At 50.2% G+C, this 12,699-nt stretch overlaps 1 pseudogene; it reads right to left on the reverse strand.

Moving 5' to 3' along the window:
- Positions 1–1,188: 1,188 nt before the first annotated feature.
- LOC142917385 (putative RNA-binding protein 46 pseudogene) lies at positions 1,189–12,455 on the reverse strand (annotated as a pseudogene).
- Between the last annotated feature and the right edge of the window lie 244 nt (positions 12,456–12,699).

Genomic DNA, 12,699 nt, shown 5'->3' on the forward strand with positions numbered 1-12,699 from the left:
AAAAAAACATTACAACAAAAAAACACTAAAATTGAAAATCAATAAAACATCAAACTCTTAACAGCGGTATGTGCATGAAATACAAATGGCACCGGGATAGAGGCTGTGGAAACGAGGCGGTGCACGGACATCTCCATGTGCAGCAAAGTTGTTCAAGGGTTTTTCAATTTTATAAAGAATCAAATGTTTTGACATCAGAATGCGATGTGAATAATATATATTTTTCTCCCCTACATTTTCAAAACGAAATGGCGTTGACATGTCAAACACCTGAATTAGTTTTTTCAAGGATTCTGTTGTCGTAGCTACGTATGCAGTCTGCAAGTTTTTTATGTGGGCACGTGCAAATATTGTCTGGGTACATGAAAATATTCCTTTGAAAATGTGTCCTAGACTATATTTATTTGTAAGTTAATAAAAGTAGAATTGAAACATTAGCACAATGTAGATTTGTATATTGTAGGGTAGAAATATATTTATCATAGCGATGATCTAACATTGGTTTAATACATTTTATATTCATCTTCTTTGGTTCTTTCAGTAAAGTCACGTAGAATGAGAATAAAATAATAAATTGATAAAATAATGCTTGTGTTTTAAAAGAAAAAAATATATTTACTAGGATTAAAGTTGCGCGAAAGATTTTATAAAATCTGAGGCTTGGAGAATTGCATGCTGGGAATTAAATTGAGACAGAAAGGGGTTAATGCATGGCTTGCAGAGCAGTCGCACGTTACAGAGATCATTGACAAAACAGAATGCGATGTGAACAATATATATTTTTCCCCGCTACATTTTAAAAACGAAATGGCGTCGACATGTCAAACACCTGAATTAGTTTTTTCTTCAAGGATTCTGTTGTCGGTTTTCATTAAAGTGTAATGACAGGGTGACACCTGCTGACATCACAGGGTGACACCTGCTGACATGACAGGGTGACACCTGCTGACATCACAGGGTGACACCTGCTGACATCACAGGGTGACACCTGCTGACATGACAGGGTGACACCTGCTGACATGACAGGGTGACACCTGCTGACATCACAGGGTGACACCTGCTGACATCACAGGGTGACACCTGCTGACATGACAGGGTGACACCTGCTGACATGACAGGGTGACACCTGCTGACATGACAGGGTGACACCTGCTGACATCACAGGGTGACACCTGCTGACATGACAGGGTGACACCTGCTGGCCTGGCAAGGGCTTCACAGGTACGGCCACAGAGGTAACAACCAATCAGGGAAGGAGGCGCATCTGGGGCAAAGGCAACAGGTGGGGCTAGCCGAGTTACTCCGGTAACCTGCTCGAAAGGTTCCACGAGAGGGAGTGGCCGGAGGCGGGGCCTAGCCACGCCTCTGGCCACGCCCTCTAGTGTAACCTGCTCCAAGGTTCCACGAGAGGGCGTGGCCAGAGGCGGGGCCTAGCCACGCCTCTGGCCACGCCCTCTCGTGTAACCTGCTCCAAGGTTCCACGAGAGGGCGTGGCCGGAGGCGGGGGATTCGCATTGCTGAGGATGTTGTAGGCGAGCTGACACGCCACTTCCCGTGCTCCCTCCTCGCTGGAGCTCAGAAATTCGGGGAAGATGCCAGCGCCTTCTCCCACCCCGGGAATCGACATCTTATAGAGGAGGCCCACGGGTATCCCGGGCTCCGAGTAAGCGTGCAGCTCGAAGATTGGGTAGCTGACGCCGGCGGTCCGGCACAGCATCCGCAGCCGCACCTCCCACGACAGCATGGCCGCCTCCGGCAGCGCCTCGAGAGCAGCGGGCATGGGCTGCAGGTGGAGAGGTACCCACCACAGCCACGTGCGTGCCCCCCAGCCCCCAAATTGGCTTTGTGCGGCTTTGCCGGTGCCCGTGCACTCCGGCTGCAGCAGGTCTGGCACCGCCGCCTCCATCTCCACCGCCGCGGCCGCAGCCACCCACTCCGAGATGGCCCAGTCCACCTTGATGGTCCGGCCCCATAGCTGCAAGGTGATTCGAAGGAGCTTCCGCCGGGCCATGGCGGCCGCGCGATGGCTCCCGTACTCGATGAACGCGTAGCCTCGGTTGAGGGTTTTGTCCCGGTAACAGACGCTCATCTTGACGTCCACCACGCCCTCCGTGGCACCGCTCATCGCCATCATCACCTCTGCTCGCTTCTTGTCCTTTGGCAGCCCCCCAATAAAGAGGTGGCGATTGTCCACGCTGATGCAGACTGCAATGCGGTGTCCGGGACGGATCTCGAATTTGTTGAGTTTCTTGACAGCATCCGTGGCTTGGGCGCGCGTGGCGTAGGTAGCGAACGCGTAGCCGCGGGTCTCTCCGCTAAACTCCATTATGAGGCGGAGCTGGTAGAGCTTCCCCACCGTCTCCAGCACGGGCACCAGCTCATCCTCGTAGAGGTCGCGCGGGATCCTCCCCAGAAACACCTCGCAGCCACGGGCGGGAGGGGGCCCCTGCCAGTCGGGCGGCGGTCCGAACTTCCTCTGTCCGTTCTCCTGGACGATGTTGTACCCCGTGCGCAACATGAGGTCCAGCAAGACCTTCATAGAGGCCATGCCGAGCACCGATGGTTTGGCTACTACGGTGGTGCTGGGGCAGCACCTTGGGGCCCAGTGGAGCCCTTGACACTCCGCGCAGTCGCCTCGTGCCGACAAAGCCACGGGGGGAATCAGCTCCTGAAAAGCCAAATCCCCGGCAGGAACTCGCTCGGCCCAAACCTACAGGCCAACAGTGAAGAGAGGAAGAGAGAGAGTGGAGACGGATGGAGAAAGAGAGACGCGTTTGTTCGGTCCATGGGCCTAAATGTGACGTTAGCGTAGCCTGTGCAGTATGCATTCAGCGCTTTTGTCAATCCACTGCTGGATGAAGCCCTCCCCCACATTGCGCAGAGGAAACAAGAAACACAAACTCACACGGTTCCCGGCATGCGTTTGTTTGTCCTCGGAAATGTTCACCGAGCGATGATTTTGCGTTTCGAACGGCGTTTGACTTCGCGCGGTGAACTTCGCCCGTGATGACGTCACTGGGCACGACAGGAGAGGTCGGCACTGACTTTTAGCACTGTTTTTTTTACTCCCCATCCAAAAGTCCATGAGACGCTTCAAAATGAGACCGTTTTGCCGGTATCAAAGTATGACAAAATAAGAATAGATTTGATCCTTTTTTTGGTAATAAAACGGGTGTTTAGATGTTCAAACACCAAACAGAAACCTTCTGCAATGAATCTTAAGATCTGTTTTATTGCCAGAAAGGATACAACCTATTCTTATTTTTTCATAGCCCATGAGATGTCTCCTTTGTCGGTACCACGTGAGGTGGCCTAAATTGAGCAGTTTCAATTTCTCTACGTGGCCAGTGATAAACAAATGCAATGAGTGAGACTATCAAGTAATTTACTTTCATTTTCCATCCAAATAAATGGGTACGACTGAAGTTTTGCTACCGTAGGTGGTACCGAGTTCTGCTCTGGACCATGAGTGGGCCGTGTAATCAATTTTGGCCAGTTTTCAACATTGATAGGTCCCTAACAGCAACAGAGCTGTTGTACTACAATTGTGTTCATATTGGATCATCTTTACAACAGAGCAGACATGCAGACAGAGCTAATGCTTAATGCTTTCAACCCTCGTTGTTGCAATGTGAGTTTACTTGCAAATGGAATCGCAGTCCCAAATCATGACCGCAGAATGGTTGGAGCGAGTTGTTGGGGAGGGTGGTGGGTCGGGGGTTGAATTGCCATCATCAAAGCAGCACACGCCCCACCTTATGAACCACACAGAGTAATCACGCGAGCCAGACGTTGTATAGAAATGAGTATTGCTAGTGTAGCGTTCACCAAAACGATCCAGGATATGTTTTATTTGGTCACGCCATTCATATTCAGATATTCATTTTGCTTGTGTTTCAGAGTGGGCCGATTCATCTTTGATCTCATGAAGATGCGAAATCGCAAATAGGTTTTGATCAAGTTGCTAAAAGGATACAATTTTTAAATGGATATTTGAAATCAATGGAGTGCATGTTTTACAATTCACGCAGCTCAACGACGAAATAAATAATATCGCATGGTTTTAATTAAGTAAAATATTTTATATATCAGAATTTATAAATTTGTGTCATGAATTAGGGTGATGAATTTTGCTTTGACCATCTCTTAAATAACCGCATTTATAATTAGAGCTGGGGTATCATCATATTTCTTAAGTCGTTGATCACTCAACCAAATATATCGGTTTCATTACTCGACAAATTGGATAACAGTTAGTTTTTTTAAAATTTGTCCGCATATGTGCCACTGGATGGGAGGTTATGGGTGCGGCATAATCAGTTGTATTATGCTGGGCGTGGCTTGTAGGGGGTTTCCTATCTTCGGGAAGCGTGACGCTGAAATGGTCGCTGTTTATTAATCCACCCGAGTTACTGACCACGCGTTCCTCTGGTTAAGGAACCTTCACGCAAACTGCGGTCATCCTCGCAGTGCCTTTTGGCTCAGCCACCGAACAAAGACGGTCACTGTATCGCACGCTGTCAGATGTGTTTCTGCAGCCGCCTGGAATACTTTTTATTACCATATTAGGAAGCCACTGGAGCTATACACATTCACATCTAGATTTAAAACTCATTTCTTTAGAACTGCTTTTTGTGTTCTTAGCTCTTTCGGTAAAGTCACGTTGAAGGGAAACAATAAAATAATAAAATATATAGAAAACAATAAAAATTCTCACGACGTTTCGACCATAACACAAACGGTCATCATGATTTTATTGTTTTATATATATTTTATTGTTTCCCTTCAACGTGACTTTACCGAAAGAGCTAAGAATATGAATTACTGCAGTCACGAAAGCTTTAAATCAAAATTTAACTGCTTTTTGTGTTTAGTTTTTTGTCCTTCCGCCACACCTCTGATTGGCACGGTTAACTACCGTACAGCGCGAAAGAAGTTCAACAACATACATGCACACAAAAGTTATAAGTTTGGTCAATTCACTTAATCGCCTAATCATATCAGCTCCTAGCTATACTGCACTCTTTGTAGGTGAGTAGGTCGGTAGCTGCGCTACTGTTGTGACATTGCCTACACAATTAACTCTGCGGTGGCGAATAGCGCGAGTGGTGTGTGTGTGTGTGTGATAATTATACATGACGACAGTGGTGTAGCTTGTACAGAATAAGTTAACACGATTTTTAATTTAGAGAGCATCTACATGCAACCGAATATCACGACGCTATACCACAACAAACGCCTGCACCTAACCGGTAAAGAGGCGTGATATTTGTCCGGTATTTTAAGAGAGAGACGGCCATAGGCAGAGAAGAGGAGGAAATGTATTTAGCTTGGACGTGGACAGATGGTGGAGGGAAGTAAGTTCCAGATCTTGGAGGCAGCAAGAGGAGAAGGCGATACTCTTTGGTTCTATTCGGTAAAGTCACGTAAAAAACAACACAAAAAATAAAAAATCACGACGTTTCGGCCACAAGACAAGTGGCCTTCATCAGGTGAAGGGACCGTGCTGTCATGAGGACAGCGTTGGAGTGAAAACAGCCAAGCCCAGGTCGTGTCCTTTAAGCTGTGTGGGAGGAAGTAAAACGCTTGACAAAGGAATTAGCATAACAATGAGCACGATGTACGTAGGAGGTGCATGGGCCATGATGGACCAGGAGCGGGTAGGGACCATGATGGACCAGCAGCAGGGGGGGGGAGTAGAGTGAGTGAGTGGAGTGGGTGGAGTGGAGTGAGTGGAGTGGAGTGAGTGAGTGAGTGGAGTGAGTGGTGTGAGTGGGTGGAGTGAGTGAGTGGAGTGAGTGAGTGGAGTGAGTGGAGTGAGTGGAGTGAGTGAGTGGAGTGAGTGAGTGGAGTGAGTGAGTGGAGTGAGTGGAGTGAGTGAGTGGAGTGAATGAGTGAGTGGAGTGAGTGAGTGGAGTGAGTGAGTGGAGTGAGTGAGTAGAGTGAGTGGAGTGAGTGGAGTGAGTGGGTGGAGTGAGTGGAGTGAGTGAGTGGAGTGAGTGAATGAGTGGAGTGAGTGAGTGGAGTGAGTGGATTGAGTGAGTGGAGTGAGTGAGTGGAGTGAGTGAGTGGAGTGAGTAGAGTGAGTGGAGTGAGTAGAGTGAGTGAGTGAGTGGAGTGAGTGAGTGAGGTGAGTGGAGTGAGTGAGTGAGTGGAGTGAGTGGAGTGATTGAGTGAGTGGAGTGAGTGAGTGGAGTGAGTGAATGAGTGGAGTGAGTGGAGCGAGTGGAGTGAGTGAGTGGAGTGAGTGAGTGGAGTGAGTGAGTGGAGTGAGTAGAGTGAGTGAGTGAGTGGAGTGAGTGAGTGAGTGGAGTGAGTGGGGTGAGTGAATGAGTGGAGTGAGTGAGTGGAGTGAGTGAGTGGAGTGAGTGAGTGGAGTGAGTGGAGTGAGTGGAGTGAGTGAGTGAAGTGAGTGAGTGGAGTGAGTGGAGTGAGTAGAGTGAGTGAGTGAGTGATTGGAGTGAGTGGGTGGAGTGAGTGGAGTGGAGTGAGTGGAGTGAGTGAAGTGAGTGAGTGGAGTGAGTGAGTGGAGTGAGTGGAGTGAGTGAGTGGAGTGAGTGGAGTGAGTGGAGTGAGTGAGTGGAGTGAGTGGAGTGAGTGAGTGGAGTGAGTGGAGTGAGTGGAGTGAGTAAGTGGAGTGAGTGAGTGAGTGGAGTGAGTGGAGTGAGTAGAGTGAGTGAAGGGACCAGACTGCCCAGAGGACAGCGCTGGAGTGCACACAGTCAAGCTCAGACCGCGACCTCTAAGCTGTGTGAGAGGAAGCAGAGCGCCCTGACTAGAAGAGAAGGCGAAGCAAAAGACGAATCGAAGGTTGACCTCTACACAAGGAGAAGGTCAACTCGCTGCTTCGATCCAAAAGCTTCGGCTGCTGCAGCGCAGAGCGCACGGAGGCGGTGCCTGGTGTAAGAGGGGAGATGAGGCTTGCGCGTTGGAACCGGAGACAGTTGAATCCATATTCAGAGACGTTCGATTTGTGTACAGGATACATTATGTGAGAGCCCGGAGTGCAGCGGAGGGGGGCGAGGCTGATTCATTTGGCCTCAGAGGAACGCCGTGACCCTCAACAGGTCCGTCATCAGCCTCAGCCGTGGTCTATCCGCTGCGGGGTGAAGGGCACCCCCCTCGTGAGTCGCTCACGGTACTGCAAGGGCCACGTTACACTTCACTCCTGCGTCACGAAGCGATCCCGTAGCGCCGTCTCTACACGGGTTAGGCCAGACGTGGGCAAAGGACGGCCCGTTGGGCTTTTTAATCCGGCCTGCCGAACTTGTCCAAATATTATTATTGTTGTTGTTAAATTAAATTTTACCTTTCTCCTGTAATGCCCCCGTTTCCCAGATTAGACGGCGCACTTTGACCGGGAGTGCGGTAATTGTTTTGGGCGCAGGCCTCAGACGTTTTCGTAATGTTTGATCAGTCACGTTACGACACGTTTTTGTGTCGTTCATGTTCATGCAATTTGTTATAATTGCCTTGCAAATGAACGCTTTGCTACCTGTTAAAGGCCAAATCCTTCCACATAATGATTTTTAACGCCGTCATTTATATTTAGTTCACACAAACGCTCCGTCCGTCTGTTCCTGGCCCGGCACCCTCTTGTCAAATTTTAGAACCCATTGGTGGCACCGTGAGTCAAGAAATTTGCCCACCCCTGGGTTGGACTCTCGGGCGCGTTCTGCGTTCCTCTGGCTGCCACTCGGACTGGAAGAGTCACACTCCGACTCGGTGCATCACACAGCCTTGAGAACAACGTTTAAACTATATTCTTAGCTCTTTCGCTGAAGTCACGTTGAAGGAGAAACAATAAAATAATATTGTTTTATAAATATTATGAGACCTCCTTTGCCAGTAACAAGATATAGGAATAGGTTTTACCCTTTTAACTGGCACAAAAACTGACACCTTTATTCAAGGCATCATGTTTGCAATAACCACAACACAAGCAGTCAAAATGCAAACAAAAAAGACAACTCTGATAATAATATTGGCACTGTCCTTGAATTTGATTGGTCCACACCCGAGACGGCTTTTCTTAGAGCCCAGTCTCCACTGGTGTTGGACCAGAAGACGCCAAAATTCAAGGACAGTGCATATTATTATCAGAGTTGTCTTTTTTGTTTGCATTTTGACTGCTTGTGTTGTGGTTATTGCAAACATGATGGCTTGAATAAAGGTGTCAGTTTTTGTGTCAGTTAAAGGGGTAAAACCTATTCCTATATGTTTTATATATATTTTATTGTTTCTCTTCAATGTGACTTTACCTGAAAGAGCTGAGAATATGAATTACTGCAGTCACGAAAGCTTTGAATCAAAATGTAACGTTTAAACTATTTCTTGGAAGTAAGTTGTTTTTGCTCTTGTCAGTAGGCGCATCTCTACACCTTGCAATGTCCTGCAACTGGCGGCGGCCTTGGGCTGCGGTCGTCTTTGCAACAGAGCTGCACTAAGCTCAGTGGGCCTCTTCAGCAGCTGCTGAGACTCAAGTCTGTAACGTGGATGAAGCAGCGGTGCAGTGGTTAGAACACTGAGCCATGACCCCATCCACCTGAGTTTAACTCCCACAATGGAAAACATCAGTGGCCAATTACATAGGAACCTTGCCCTGTTCTGTCCCACCCGACATCCCCACCACCACCACCAACATCAACATCACCACCACCACCAACATCATCACCACCACCGCCATCATCACCACCAACATCACCACCAACATCACCACCACCAACATCTCCACCACCGCCAACATCACCACCACCAACATCACCACCACCAACATCACCACCAACATCACCATCACCACCACCACCAACATCACCACCACCAACATCACCACCACCACATCACCACCACCAACATCACCATCACCACCACCAACATCACCACCACCAACATCACCACCACCAACATCACCACCATCAACATCATCACCACCAACATCACCACCACCAACATCACCACCACCATCGCCACCACCAACATCACCACCACCACCAACATCACCACCACCACCAACATCACCACCATCACCATCACCACCACCACCATCACCACCACCAACATCACCACCACCACCACCACCACCATCACCACCAACATCACCATCACCACCACCACCACCAACATCACCATCAGCACCAACATCACCACCACCAACATCACCACCACCAACATCACCACCACCAACATCACCACCAACATCACCAGCACCACCAACATCACCATCACCACCACCAACATCACCACCAACATCACCACCACCAACATCACCACCAACATCACCACCACCACCAACATCACCACCAACATCACCACCACCAACATCACCACCACCAACAACATCACCACCACCACCAACATCACCACCACCAACATCACCACCACCATCAACATCACCACCAACATCACCACCACCAACATCATCACCATCACCACCACCACCACCAACATCACCACCACCACCACCAACATCACCACCACCAACATTACCACCACCAACATTACCACCACCACCAACATCACCACCACCACCAACATCACCACCACCAACACCACCACCACCACCAACATCACCACCACCAACATCCCCACCACCACCAACATCACCACCACCACCATCACCACCAACATCACCACCACCAACATCACCACCACCATCACCACCACCACCACCAACATCACCACCACCAACAACACCACCACCAACAACACCACCAACACCACCAACATCACCACCAACATCACCACCACCAACATCACCACCACCATCATCACCACCACCACCACCAACATCCCCACGACCACCAACATCACCACCATCACCACCAACATCACCACCACCACCAACATCACGACCACCACCAACATCACCACCACCACCATCACCACCACCATCACCACCAACATCACCACCAACATCACCACCACCAACATCACCACCACCAACATCACCACCACCACCAACATCACCAGCACCACCAACATCACCATCACCACCACCAACATCACCACCAACATCACCACCACCAACATCACCACCAACATCACCACCACCACCAACATCACCACCAACATCACCACCACCAACATCACCACCACCAACAACATCACCACCACCACCAACATCACCACCACCAACATCACCACCACCATCAACATCACCACCAACATCATCACCACCACCAACATCATCACCATCACCACCACCACCACCACCAACATCACCACCACCACCAACATCACCACCACCAACATTACCACCACCAACATTACCACCACCAACATCACCACCAACATCACCACCACCACCACCAACATCACCATCACCAGCATCACCACCAACATCACCACCACCACCAACATCACCACCACCAACACCACCACCACCAACATCACCACCACCAACATCCCCACCACCACCAACATCACCACCACCACCATCACCACCAACATCACCACCACCACCAACATCACCACCACCATCACCACCACCACCACCACCAACATCACCACCACCAACATCACCACCACCAACAACACCACCACCAACAACACCACCAACACCACCAACATCACCACCAACATCACCACCACCAACATCACCACCACCATCATCACCACCACCACCACCAACATCCCCACGACCACCAACATCACCACCATCACCACCAACATCACCACCACCACCAACATCACGACCACCACCAACATCACCACCACCACCATCACCACCACCATCACCACCAACATCACCACCAACATCACCACCACCAACATCACCACCACCATCATCACCACCACCACCACCAACATCCCCACGACCACCAACATCACCACCATCACCACCAACATCACCACCACCACCAACATCACGACCACCACCAACATCACCACCACCACCATCACCACCACCATCACCACCAACATCACCACCACCATCACCACCACCAACATCATCACCACCAACATCACCACCACCAACACCACCACCATCACCACCACCACCAACATCACCACCACCACCATCACCACCACCACCACCAACATCACCAACATCACCACTACTAACATCACCATCACCACCACCAACATCACCACCACCACCACCATCACCACCACCAACATCACCACCACCATCACCACCACCAACATCACCACCACCACCACCATCACCACCACCATCACCACCACCATCACCAACACCAACATCACCACCAACACCACCACCATCACCAACATCACCACCACCACCATCACCACCACCACCAACATCACCAACATCACCACCACTAACATCACCATCACCACCACCAACATCACCACCACCATCACCACCACCAACATCACCACCACCATCACCACCACCACCATCACCACCACCAACATCACCACCAACATCACCACCACCATCACCACCACCAACATCCCCACCACCACCATCACCACCAACATCACCACCACCAACATCACCACCAACATCACCACCACCACCAACATCACCACCACCAACACCACCACCACCAACATCACCACCACCATCACCACCACCAACATCACCACCAACATCCCCACCACCACCAACATCACCACCACCATCACCACCACCAACATCACAATCACCACCAACATCACCACCACCATCATCACCACCACCATCACCACCACCGTCACCACCACCACCATCAACATCACCACCATCACCACCACCATCACCACCACCACCATCACCACCACCACCAACATCACCACCACCATCACCACCATCACCACCACCACCAACAACACCACCACCAACATCACCACCACCATCACCACCATCACCACCACCACCACCAACATCACCACCAACACCACCAACATCACCACCACCAACACCACCACCATCACCACCACCACCATCAAAGACAAACTATAGAGATGCCCCCCCCCCCCCCCACCGTACGAGCCCTGGAACGAGACCCTTGGGGGGCGAGCCGCTGTTCAGTCTCCAGCAGCAGCAGCTGCCGCCGTGTGGCGCACGATGGGGTGACCAAGCGCCTGAGCGCACGGCCGCCTTTGTCTCCCCAGCGAGCCCCAGGCGGCCAACATCGCCACCCTGGGCCGGGTGAGCAATCTAGCCGAGACCGGCGACACTCCCGGGGACCAGGCCTCACTACGGCACTTACCGGCGCAAAGCTCCGTAGGTGTCTGCGGGAGGGGTCTTGATGAGGTTACACACGAAACTGTTTCCTAGTGCGCTGGTGGAAGAGGAGGTCGCTTATGTCCGACGTTCCGTGTCACTACCACGGACGGGTGACTTGCGCGCGTGCCTGTGATCGCGTCAGAGGCCTTAGCTTGACGCTTTCAGAAAACGTAGCGCGGATAGGCGATCACGTGTTTAGCGAGGCTGAGATTCCGTAGAACTGATAAGCACTGCCCGTAGACTCAGCACTGCCCATAGACTCATCACTGCCCATTCACTAGGAGACAGAAAACCCCAATAAGCTGAAATAGAAACCGAATAAACTTAGAGAGAAACCCGTGAAACGTAAAAAGCTATTGAATGCATGGCTGTGTGTGCTGCTTTGCATTGTCGTAGCTACATATGCAGTCTGCAAGTTTTTTTTATGTGGACATGTGCAAATATTGTCTGGGTACATGAAAATATTTCTTTGAAAATGTGTCCTAGATAGTATATTTGTAAGTGTGTGAGTTAATAAAAGT

The sequence above is a fragment of the Petromyzon marinus genome, unplaced genomic scaffold (genome assembly GCF_048934315.1).
Source record: "Petromyzon marinus isolate PM22_M1 ecotype Great Lakes invasive population unplaced genomic scaffold, UKy_Petmar_22M1.pri1.0 PM_G_Scaffold_48, whole genome shotgun sequence".
NCBI classification, from domain to species: domain Eukaryota; kingdom Metazoa; phylum Chordata; class Hyperoartia; order Petromyzontiformes; family Petromyzontidae; genus Petromyzon; species Petromyzon marinus.